Source organism: Myotis brandtii, unplaced genomic scaffold (genome assembly GCF_000412655.1).
Source record: "Myotis brandtii unplaced genomic scaffold, ASM41265v1 scaffold456, whole genome shotgun sequence".
NCBI lineage: Eukaryota > Metazoa > Chordata > Mammalia > Chiroptera > Vespertilionidae > Myotis > Myotis brandtii.
The window spans coordinates 5,940,443-5,953,374 of NW_005367431.1; the positions used below are offsets into that span (position 1 = coordinate 5,940,443).

Below are 12,932 nucleotides of genomic sequence, written 5' to 3' on the forward strand. Positions count from 1 at the left end.
GCAAGCTGTAAGACCTTGGACAAGTTACTTGACTCTTGAAATTTAGATTCTTTATCTATAAGGGTAACATTATTGTGTTAATGTCTTACATAAAACATATAACATGTTGCCTTAGGTGTGGTAGATAGCCAAGTGATGTTTGTTTTTCTTACCCACTTTTCTTATTTTTAAGTAGAATCCGAGCTTTAGTTCTAAGCAATTTTGTGATTCACCCTTTCCAAGCTTCAGTTCCTTTCTTAAAAATGAGGGCATTTAACTAGTTGATATCTGTGATCCTTCCCAGCTGTAAGATGTCATATGAAGTTTTAGACTGTTGAGGGATGTATAGATCTGTTAATTTAAGGAAAGACAATGTAGTCTGTACTGAGACCATATCATCTGATAGGAAAGGGGAAGTCTCCTGGAGCCAACTCCGCCTCTCCCCTGGGAAAGAGAGAGCCAGCTTTCTTCAGAGTCAGCAGAGTCGGATTCTGCCTTGTCTCTCTTCTGACACTGCACTGTATATGATGGTCTTTGGGACAGGGCTTTGGTTCAACTTGCCCAGTCTTGGTGTGATTCACGCTTTACCTATCTCTTTCTTCCTGTTTCTATTTTGTCTAGGTCAAGAGACAACTGCCATTGAAAGATAGTGAGTGACTGTTTCCAGGACAACAACCATTGAGGGGAGCAGCCAGAAGCATTGACTGAAAGCTTAAATTACCTAAATGGTAAGTAGGTTGTGCAGTGAAACCTGGCCACACTGGTTTGGGTAATTTATGAAGTCTGCAATTTTTCCACCATTATGAGAGAGTGAGGAAAGTCAGTATTTGTTTATAACCATTATGAACCATATACTATGCTAAGTACTTCACAGGGTTTCTCATCTAATCAACTAGCCAGTCTAACTGAGGAAAATCTTTGCATGAAGTTGACAGTCTTTAATAGGCCCAGCTACCATTTATTGAATACTTATTAAATGCCAGGCCCACTCTATTTGACATACATTATGTCCCTATGAGGTGAGTGCTGTTATCATCACCATGAGGAAACGAGCTGAGAGAGGTTAAATAACTTCTCCACATTCACACAGGTAGTAAATGGTAGGACTAGATTCCAAACCTGGCTTATTTTCATTGTACTCTAACGACTCATGAGAAAGTTACTTTTTGGTTGAGGCTGTGACTGACTTTACCTTTAAAAAACAAAGCAGAATAAACAAAAACAAAAAAATTTCGATTGATAACTAGTTCCTTTTCCTAGGGTTCTGTGTACCAGTATTTTATTGTTTGATGTTGACCAAGAAAGTGGAGAGTAGTAATGAAATAAAATAAACTTGAACTGTGAGTGCCCAGAGGGCCTCAGAGCTATGGGAAGAACTTTGGAGTGCATTTTATTCTAAGCAAGATGGGAGCCACTGGAGAGTAGGGAACAGTGGTCTTGGTCGCCAGGTAGCTGGGTAATAGAGAAAAGTTCTCTGGAAAGATGGAGCAACAGGGCAGCCAGAGATAGCGTCTGGGAACTGGGTTCTAGGCATAGGAGTGACTGCACATGGAAAGGAATCTTAGCGAGACCTTTCACTCTCATGATAACCCCTACTGCGAAATAGGCATAGTCCTGGATAGTATAGAACTTTTCTTGAGGGAGTGGGGAAACTTTTGGGCAAATTCTTGTCCTATTAATTGGTTCAGGATTCTTGTTCTATTCCTCTCCCTGGAGCATTTTTCCTACCTCAGGGAATTGGGTTATGAAATTAATTTCTGGTTGGATGGAGTGACAGTCAGGATTCATTTGTTCATTGATCTTTCTGACCAGACGCCAGGGATCGAGCCTGCAACCGAGGTACATGCCCTTGACCGGTATTGAACCCATGACCCTTCAGTCTGTGGGCCAATGCTCTCACCACTGAGAACAGGCTAGGGCAAGGCAATTCATTTTTGAAGATTCCTAGCCTGGAGAATCAGGAATGCACTATAAAGATAATGTGTCCCTGAGTACTGAAATTAGTTATTTAACATTTTCTCATGTGGTCCTAAGACAAAGGACATTTTGGGCTGGCTTCATACAGGTATTGTACCAGGTGTACCGGTTAATAATGTGGATTTTGTAATCAAAGAAAACATGATAATTTCAAGAGAAACATCAAAAGTGCTTTATTCAAAGTAATGCCCATCGCTAGCTACACATTTCCCCCATCTTTCAGGTAATTTGTGGATACCGTCCCAGTAGAACTTCCCTTGTTTTGAGGCAAACCATTCAGAGACCCAATTTTCCACTTCTTTGTACGTTTTGAAGTTCTGCTCAGAAAGTGCATGGGCCATCAATCGGAACAAGTGGTAATCTGAAGGAGCAAGGTCTGGTGAATACGGCGGATGGGTTAATACTTTCCAGGCAAGCTCTTTTAACGTGTCTTTAACTGGTTTTGAAGTGTGTGATGGTGCGTTATCATGAAGCAAAATTACTTTGCCGTGTCTTCTGGCCCATTCTGGTCATTTTACGATCAAACATGGTTCAAATTGATTATTTGTTGTCAGTAGCAATCAGTATTAACGGATTCACCTCGTTTTAGAAGCTCATAATACACCACACCTTCCTGATCCCACCAAATGCAGAGCATTCTCTTCTTTCTGAAGCGATTTGGCCTTGCAGTTGATGTGATGGTTGACCTCGATCAACCCATGATTTTGTGCGTTTGGGATTCTCAAAATAAATCCACTTTTCATCGCCAGTCACAATTAGATGCAAAAAAGACTTTCTTTTGTGCTGTTGAAGCAACGTTTTACTGATGACTTTTCGGTTTTCCACTTGTCTTCTGTTCAGTTGATGTGGTACCCATTTCCCTTCCTTTAAAATGTTTTCCATTGCTTGTAAATGGTCAGAAATTATTTGCTGAGCAACGTTTAATCTTTCTGCAGGTTGTTCTTGAGTTTGACATGCATCTTCACCCAGTAATGCTTGTAATTGTTGGTCTTCAGACTTTTTCGGTTGACCTGGACGTACTTTGTCTTTCACATTGAAATCATCACTTTTAAAGCATTTAAACCAGCATTCACAAGTATCTTGAGATGGAGCATGTTCACCATAAGCTTCCCGAAGTATACGATAACTTTCATCAGCACTTTTCTGCCCGCAAATGCTCTTTTTTTTTGGCACAAAATTCGACATTTTTAAGTGTAAAAATATCTATGATGTTAACACCTTCAGAAAATTTGACATGAAGTTTTGAAGCTTGAGGTCAATACTAACAAAATAGCATGCATATCAAATCGCATATATATCAACATATGTGTAACTCCATCTATTGAAAAAAATCCGCATTATTAACCGGTACACCTGGTACAAGTACCAATTAATGGATCATTGTTTATCTAGACAGGCTGTTTTGTAGTGCCATTCTGGAGGGCTGTTCTTGGTTATATTTTGTCTAAAAATTTGAACATCAATTTGGATGAAGATATTGAAAAGACATGCCTATCAGATTTATAAATAGTCAATGCTTGCAAGTTGGAAGGTGTAGAAAATAGACAGTTGAAACTATTGATTGGAACTAACTTTCAAGTTGAAATGCAAAATATAGTAAATAATTGAAGTTTAAATTTACATGGCACTTAAGATGAACCAGATATTAGTCTAAGCACTTCATCTATTAACTCATTTCCAGTTACAGTTACCCTTTACGGTAGGTATTAAAACAGAAGTCAAGTAACTTATCCAAGGTTATACAGCTTGTAAATGGCAAATCAGGGCTTAAACTTAGGCTTCTGGCTTCACACTATGTAATCTTTAATCAGTGCACCATACTGCCTGCAAAAGAAATAAGAATTAAGCCCCATATTCAGGCTATTAAAATTAATTAGGTTTAATTAATTTTAAACAGTTTATTTGGGAAAAAATTCAGTGTGAACCTATAAACTGGTAATAAAGCTGCCAGATTAGCTCGTGCAGTCTTGGACCTCATTATTAAAACTGGATCGACGAGGTCATCTTTCAAATCCACCCTCACCCCTTTATCACCCCTTTACTCCATCTCTTGCCTTGACTATTTCAATAGAACCCTAGTTTATCCTGTTGAATGTTCATCCAAAAATGCGATTCTGATTTTGTTACTCTCTTGCCTAAATCCCTTTGTCCAAGACAAGTTGCAAATTTGCTTCCTTTATCCACTTGCAAGCATATCAGTTGTTCTGAAGGGTCTATACAGTGGTGTTCTTTTTATTTCCTTTAAAAATTTTTTGAGTTAAATACATTTCCCTCTTAGCCTTCATCCTACCAGGCTGTCACTCACAGTATTGGCCATATCTCTTTGGCATTTGCATTTGCAACCTTTGGCATGAAGGTTAATTTTCTTTCCTAGAATGTAGTTGCCTGGATATGAAAACAATTTGTTAGATGTCGTTTGGTCATTACAGAATACTGTGAGATTGTTGCCTTCATTTACTTACCAAACATTGATAAGGTTCTCAACCTTGCCCCACATCACAGTATTCAGTGCCCAGGACAGAAAAATAAAGATGGCATAGTCCCTGCTCTTGTAGCTCAGAGCCCAGTAGAGGAATACAAACATGTAAGCAAGTATCATGGATACTCTGATAGAAGTATCTACAGAGTTTAGGGTGGTGCATTTTGGTTGGGGGAGGGGTTGTTTGTAAAGGTTTTGCAGTGAAAGATATTCTCCATCAGAATGGGGCAGGGGAGGCTGGAAGGAAGAGGAGAGGGGAGGAAGGCAATGGTAAACTCGTTCCTCAAACATTAACACCTTAGCCTCTGCACTTGCTGTGAGACTTCAAGGACTTCTGTGTTGCACCCTGTCTACACTCCAACCTACGTTACTTGCTCTGCTTTTCCTTTGTGCCTCTCATATAAGTCCTGCTAAATTACTTAAAGTTCCCCAGATGCAGCATTGTTTTGTTCCCTTTCTCCCTCCCTCCCTGTAAATAATTATTTTATACCCTTATGTGCCAGATCCTGTTGAAAATGCTGGAGAGACAGCAGTATAAAACAGCTGTAAACATAGCCCTAACTGGTTTGGCTCAGTGGATAGAGCGTCAGCCTGCGAACTGAAGGGTCCCAGGTTCGATTCCGGTCAAGGGCATGTACCTTGGTTGCGGGCACATCCCCAGTAGGGGGCGTGCAGGAGGCAGCTGATTGATGCTTCTCTCTCATTGATGTTTCTGGCTTTCTATCCCTCTCCCTTCCTCTCTGCAAAAAATAAATAAAATACATTAAAAAACAACAACAGCTGTAAACATAAAAAAATCATGTTCCTGACATGAGTCTGACATTCTTGTAAAGAGAGATAGTAAACCAGTTTCACAAGTATCAAGTGTTAAATGTGCAAAAAAAAAAAAAAAGTAGGATATCTTCCCTTAGAGCTGTCCAAAGATGGAATGAGTTGCCTTGGGGGGAATGAGTGTCTTTTAAAAAAATCCCCACCAGAGGATATTTTTTTGTTTTTTAATTGCTTTTTAGAGAGAAAGAAAGGGAGGGAGGGAGGGAGGGAGGGAAATATAGATGTGAGAGAGAAATTTTTATTCGTTGTCTCCTGTACATGCCCCAACCCGGGATTGAACCGGCATCCTAGGTATGTGCCCTGGCTGAGAATCAAACCTGCAACCTTTTTTTTTTTCTTTTCAATTTTTTATATTTTTTAAGTTTTTAGAGAGGAAGGGAGAGGGGGAGGGGTGGGGGGGGAGAGAGAGAAACATCTATGTGAGAAACATTGATTGGTTGCCTCCTATATTCTTCCTGACTGGTGATCAAACCCACAACCTGGGTATGTGCCCTGACTGGGAATCAGACCCGCAACCCTTCGTTACATGGGATGATGCTCCAATCAACTGAACCACAGTGGCCAGGGCTGAACCTGCAACCTTTTAGTGTACAGGACGACGATCCAACCATTGAGCCACCCGGCCTGGGCGAATGTCCTTCTTGTCATTAGGAGTGCTTGAGGAGAAGTTGAATGACTACTTCCTTGATAACTGTTTCATGGAGCAGGAAGTTAGATTCAGATGCTCCTTCCAACCTGGAGAATCTCTACATACTGGTTGGGCTACTAACCCTGGGGTTTGCATATCTAAAATACATGAATTACAGGTCATTAGAAATGGTCATGAGGAAGCTGCTTAAAAATAGTTCTCCCATTTTCTTTTAGATCAGGGGTTGGCAAACTGTGGTCCACAGGCCCACTGCCTGTTTTTGTAAATAAAGTTTAATTGAAACATAGCCATGTCATTTTGCTTTATAAAACATAAAAAACCATGTTCCTGACATGATAGAGTAGAGTAGTTGGGACAGAGACCTTAGGTGTTATAAAGCCTGAAATATTTACTAAAAATCAAGTTGTATATTTATATGAATACTGTCAAACTTTAAAGTAAATGTACCAGCCCCCTACTTTAAATGCTTTTGGGAACAGGAAGTGAATCATGGCAGCTGTGTTGAGGAAAAGGGTAGGGCAAGTTTGGTTATGTTCTGTTTTAGACCTTCTTGGCCCACCAACGACAAGAAGAGCTTGCCTCCAAAATGCTGGATAGGGATACTTGGAACTGGGTTCGAGAACTTTGGCAGAAAGGAGCCCTGAATGAGACATAATTTGGTGTTGTATCTTTCCAGTATGAATTGGAACTGAGCTAGACACTAGTGTGTGTGTGTTGGGAGTGGTGGTGGGCAGGGGAAAGGGAGGAGTTGGCGTTAAAATATGGGACTACCCTTCCTTTGCTTCACTTTCCTCTTATTTCTGAGGTTTACTATAAAAAATTTCCTTCCCAGACCCCATCCTCAGACACAGTCACTTCTTCTGAGCAGTAAGATGCACTAAGGCAGCGGTTCTCAACCTGTGGGTCGCGACCCCTTTGGCGGTCGAACGACCCTTTCACAGGGGTCGCCTAAGACCATCCTGCATATCAGATATTCACATTACGATTCATAACAGTAGCAACATTACAGTTACGAAGTAGCAACAAAAATAATTTTATGGTTGGGTCACAACATGAGGAACTGTATTTAAAGGACCAGAAGGTTGAGAACCACTGCACTAAGGGAAAACAGCATGGTAAGAGAAGAGGGATCCAAGGGGTGGGTGCTGTATTAGGCAAGATGGTCAGGGAGGCTTCTTTATTTTCCTATATAATAAAGAGCTAATATGCTAATTAGACTGAACAGCAGAACAACCATTGGACGACCTTCCGGATGAAGCTGGGGCTACGAGGGCCGAGCCCCTTGCACGAATTTCATGCATTGGGCCTCTAGTTGTTTTATAATTGGTTCTACCTTTCTGATTTCTTAAAGGCAGGTTTAGATTTTAAGGATCTCTCTAGCATTTGGATGGGTGCACGAGATGTCTACTGAATGGACGAATTTTACCTGGATAAATATACTTATGGGGAATGTGGGAGGCACTTTATGGATGGTCCTGGAGGAAACAAAGCATTTTTTTCCTCTGGCTATATTTAGGGCCAAAAGGTAAGATATAGTGACACTCCAAAACCAATTTTCGATCCATTTCCTTTTTTCCCTGGGTGGAGGCTTGATCTTAGCCAGTTACTATTTTTAAGATTAGGTATACATAGGACTTTTCAAAGTGCTTTGACTGACTTTATTTTTGCTTTGTGGTAGGTTGGGGTGATAATATTTTTTCAGAGCAATGAGCTAATGATATATAGAGAAGATCAGTGACTTGGCCAAAAAGGGTAGCATTCTTAAAAATAAATGACTTGGGTTCTCCATCTGATTATCCTTACTAGCTGTGTGACCTTGGGCAAGTTCCAGGGCCCTATCCCATAAGGATGTTGTGAAAGCTAACAGTAATGGCTACTACTGTTTGTTGTGATTTATGTGCAAGGCATTCTGCTAAGTGCTTTACATGCTTGGGGATTAATATATATATTACATATCTTCTTCTATATAATAAAAGCCTAAGCGACCATTACAGCAGAACAACCAGAACGACCAGTTGCTATGATGCGCACTGACCACCGGGGGCAGACGCTCAACACAGGAGCTGCCCCCTGGTGGTCAGTGTGCATCATAGCGACTGGTCGTTCCCACAGGGAGAGCGCCGTCTGGCTCACGGCTGGCAAGCGCAGTGGCGGTGGCGGGAGCATCTCCCGCCTCCTCCGTGGCTGTAAGGAGCAACAATTACCAGCGAGCAGGCGGGCAGTAAGGAACCAGGGGTCCTGGACTGCGAGAGGGCGCAGGCTGGGCTGAGGGATGACCCACCCCCCTCCAGTGCAAGAATTCTAGAGAGAGAGAGGAACATCGACATGAGAAACATTGATTGCCACCCCTGCATGAGCCCAGACCAGGACAATGTTTCAAACAACTGAGCCACCCAGCCATGGCATATTGTCTTTGTATGGATGAGAAAACCTCAGGGAAGTCATTTAAGGGAAAGTACACAATAGATCTGGGATCCCTAGAGAAAGCATGTATATTAAGTACTTAATATATTGTCTATGCAGCAGTCACCAGCTGGTGGTCCGTGAGGTCCGAAAGGTTGGTGACTGCTGGTCTATAGTATAGTAGTGCTCAATTTGTGATAGTCCTTTGTTTTCTTTATACCTTATTGTTTTTATTGGTCTGTATAATCAGAACTGCACACTTTGTAAAAACACTTAAAAAGTTTATAGGGAGATGATTTTACACAATGGGAAGAACAGGAGACTAAGTTGCTGGAGAAATCACAGTGTTTACTTCTAAGTTTCAGTTCCTTCATTTTTAAAATAAAAAGATTGGGTCAAGTAAGTGGTTTTATTTTAAATAAAAGTGGTGAAACTATTTCTTTAGTCTTGAGGGAGCCAAATATGTTAAGAAGCTAAAATCATTGTCTAACCATGCTCCATACCTGGAACTAATACAAGGTAATATTGAATGTAATTGAAAAAAATTTAAAAAAGACGCTAAAATCAGTTGCTTTGGTTGACTAAGTACAACTTATTTTTATCTTTTTAATATATATTTATTGATTTCAGAGAGGGAGAGGGAGAGAGAGATAGAAACATCAATGATGAGAATCATTGATCAACTGCCCCCTGGATGGCCCCCTACTGGGGATCGAGCCGCAACCTGGGCATGTGCCCTTGACAGGAATCGAACCTGGGACCCTTTAGTCTGTAGGCGACACTCTATCCACTGAGCCAAACCAGCCAGGGTGAGTAAGTACAATTTAGAAGCTCAGGCTGAGCAACACCAGCCAGGGCCAAAGTAGTGTTTTTGTATGTGGCACTCACAGTAGGAAACATGGATGGGAATGAGAGAAATGGTTTCTGTCTTATAAAAATATTTAGGATATTTTCTCTCTACATTTTTGCGGATGAGGAAGCTGGGAAAAGCAGACGGGGAGACAGGAAGAAGTGAAGGTGACAGAGAAAGTTGTGCCCGGGGAGGTAGAGTGGTGGAGAGGGAAATAATCAGAAAGAAGGCAGAATCTGAGAGGCTGAGGTAGGGAGGCTCTAAAATTCCAACCCTTAAGGCTTTGGAGTGTTTTGAGTTGGGTATGGGCTCCATCTGGTGGCTCTAGGCTCAAAGTGCAGTCAATGGAAGGGATCTTGGGGTCTGAGATAAGTGGCATTTGGCATCTCCTCAGATTCCACTTAAGGTTGCTTCTCTTTCCCCCTGGCTTTTCCTATGGAATCATTGTTGATGCAGTTTTCTCTCACCAGGGATTGCTGTGTTCTCCTATGGCTTAAACCATGGTTCCCTCCCTCCTAAATCCCTAGTTTTAGATGTCATCTTTGATTGTAAATCTTCGTTCTTTTCTAATATATGCATGTAGTGCTATAACTTTGTCTCTAAATATTGCTTTTGCTACACCCCACAAATTTGGAGATTTCTTTGACCGATGTGTTGTTTGATCTCAAAGTATTTGGGGGATATCCCAGCTATTTTTCTGGTATCGATTTCTAGTTTAAGTCCATTGTGGTCTGAGAGCATACAGTGTATGCTTTCTATTCTTTTCAGCTTGTTAAGGTGTTTTATGGCCCAGAATGTGGTCTGTGTTGGTGAATGTTCCATGTGAAATGTATATTTTGCTGCTGTAGTAATCTGTCCATATCCTTCATATCCAGTTGATTGAGTTTAATTATGTCCCTACTGATTTTCTGTCTGCTAGGTCTGTCTATTTATGATAGAAGGGTATGGAACTTTCCAACTGTAGTATTGGATTCATCCATTTCTCCTTGCAGTTCTGTCAGTTTTTGCCTCATGTATTTTGATGCTCTGTTTTAAGACAAACACATGTGTATTTTAAGGACTATTGTATCTTCTTGGAGAATTGACCCTTTTATCATTATGTAATACTCCTCTTTGCTGGATAACTTTCCTTGCTCTGAAGTGTGGTGTCTGAAATTATTGGAGCTCCTCCAGCTTTCTTCTGATTAGTATTAACATGGGATAGCTTTCTCCATTCCTTTACTTTTAATCTATAGGTCTTCATTAAAATTTTAAAAATGGGTGTTTGGTAAATAACATACAATTTGGGTCTTGATTTTTGATCCGCTCTGACAATCCTTTTTAAGTGATATAGACTATTGATGTTTAAAGTGATTCTGTAGTTGGATTAATATTTACCATATTTGTTACTGTTTTGTTTGTTGCCCTTGTTTTTTGTCTTTTATTTCTGCCTTTGGTGGCTTTGATCGAGCATTTTATCTGGTGCCATTTTCTTTCCTTTCTTAGCATATCAATTAAACTTTTTTTTTTTAATGGTTGCCCTAGAGTTAGTTCAAGTTCAAGTACAAGTACCTTATAATAAAAACGTAATCTTAATTTCTCTCTTCTGTCCCTTGTATCATTGCTGGCATTTACTTCATCTATACGTAAATTATATCCATTGGATAAATTGTTGCTATTATTTTGAACTGTTATCTGTTAGATCACTTACTAGTAGGAATACAGAAAATTAGGCCCTGGCCTGGTACTTCAGTTGGTTAGAGCATCGTCCTAATATGCCAAGGTTTTGGGTTTGATCCCCAATCAGGGCACATACAAGAATCAACCAATGAATGCAAATAAGTGGAACAACAAATCTATGTTCTCTACCTTCCTCTAAAATCAGTTTTAAAAATTAAAAATTACATTTTACTTTTACTCATTCCTAGTCTAATGCTCTTTCTTTATGTGGCCTGAGTTTTTGACCTATTTAATTTTCCTTCTCACTAAAGCATTTCTTTTAATATTTCTTTCAAGGCAGGGCTACTGGCAACAAATCCCCCCGATTTTTATTTGTCCGAGAAAGCATTTTTCTTTACTTTTAAAGGATAATTTTGCAGGGTACAGAATTATAGGTTGGTGTGTTTTTTCCCCCTCAACATTTTAAATATTTCACTCCACTCTCCTCTTGCTTGCGTGATTTCTGAGAAATTGGATGTAATTCTTACTTTTGCTCTATAGGTATTTTTTCTTCTGGCTTCTTTTAAGGTTTTTTCATCCTTGATTTTCTGCAGTGTGAATATGCTATGCCTAGGTGTTGGGGTTTTTTTTGTTGTTTGTTTTTTTGGCATTTATCCTGCTTGGTGTTCTGAGCTTTGTGTTTTTTTGTTTTGTCTTATTTTTTAAATATGTTTTTATTGATTTTTAGGGGAGAGAAATGAAATGGTTAAAAGGGAGAGCCTAACTTATTGGGGTTTTATCACCTACTAAGAGCTTTTTTAAACTCTGAGTTGTCCACACTGTGCTTCAGCAATTGTCAGTTGCAGTTTAGGTTTTCTTACCCTGATACTAGTTCTTATGGAGGTTTCTACTGTGGAAATTTGTGATTTTTCTGAATCCACTTGTCTAATTTTTTGGGGGAAGAGTTTTTCTCTGTGACCTCAGTTCTCAGGTAGACCTAAAAAGAGTTACTGATTTTCAGTTTGTTCAAAATGATGACTTCTAGGCTGCTCACATGCTGGACCTGAAACTGGAAGTCTGCCCTACCTTCTCTGTGGCTTTTACTTCTTTACTGCCTTAAATTTTTTTAAAGGTATTTTTTTTTGTGTGTGGTAAAAAATAGTAGCTGTACCATTTTATTTTCCCACTAACAGTGTACAAAGATTCCAATTTCTCCACATCCTTACCAACGCTTGGCTACATCCTAGTGGGTGTGAAGTGATATCTTATTGTGTTTTTGTTTTTTAAAAAATATTTTTATTGATTTTAGAGAGAGGCAGGGAGAGGGATAGAAACATTGATCCGCCTCCTGCACGCCTTAGTGGGAATCGAGCCCGCGACCTGGGATGTGCCCTGAACAGCAATCCAACTGTGACTTCATGTGTCAACGCTCAACCTCTGAGCCACACTAGCTGGGCTAATTGTGGTTTTGATTTGCATTTCCTGAATGATTAGTGATGCTGAGCATGTTTTTTTTATGCTTGTTGCCATTTGGATATCATCTTTGGAGAAACTGCCATTCAAGTCCTTTGCCCATTTAAAAATGAGGTTGCCTGTCCAGGTGGCTCAGTGGATTAGCATGGTCCCATGCACCAAGAAGTTACCACCAGTGATTCCTGGTCAGGGCACATGCCCGGGTTTCGGGCTTGATCCCCAGTAGGGAGCATGCAGGAGGCAGCTGATTGATGTTTCTTTTTTTTAAAATATATTTTATTGATTTTTTACAGAGAGGAAGGGAGAGGGATAGAGAGTTAGAAACATCGATGAGAGAGAAACATCGATCAGCTGCCTCCTGCACACTCCCTACTGGGGATGTGCCTGCAACCAAGGTACATGCCCTTGACCGGAATCAAACCTGGGACCTTTCAGTCCGCAGGCTCTATCCACTGAGCCAAGCCAGTTAGGGCTGATAGATGTTTCTATCTTTCCCTCTCCTATCTAAAAATCAGTAAAAATATACTAAAATTTTTTAAATGAGTTTTTGTTAATTAATATTATAGCAGTTCTTTATATATTGCTTATTAATGCCTTCTCAGTATGCTTACTGTCTATTACCAAATAATAGTGTTTTTCTTGAAATGTGATTT

General features: G+C 40.1%; 1 protein-coding gene across 1 annotated transcript in view; it reads left to right on the forward strand.

The window, feature by feature from the left end:
- Positions 1-12,932, forward strand: part of LUZP1 (leucine zipper protein 1) — an 80,133-nt gene that overhangs the window by 56,060 nt on the left and 11,141 nt on the right. Inside the window, exon 2 of the mRNA XM_005875235.2 lies at positions 601-707. The gene's annotated coding sequence lies outside the window, so the exon portion shown is untranslated. The remainder of the gene's footprint in view (positions 1-600; positions 708-12,932) is intronic.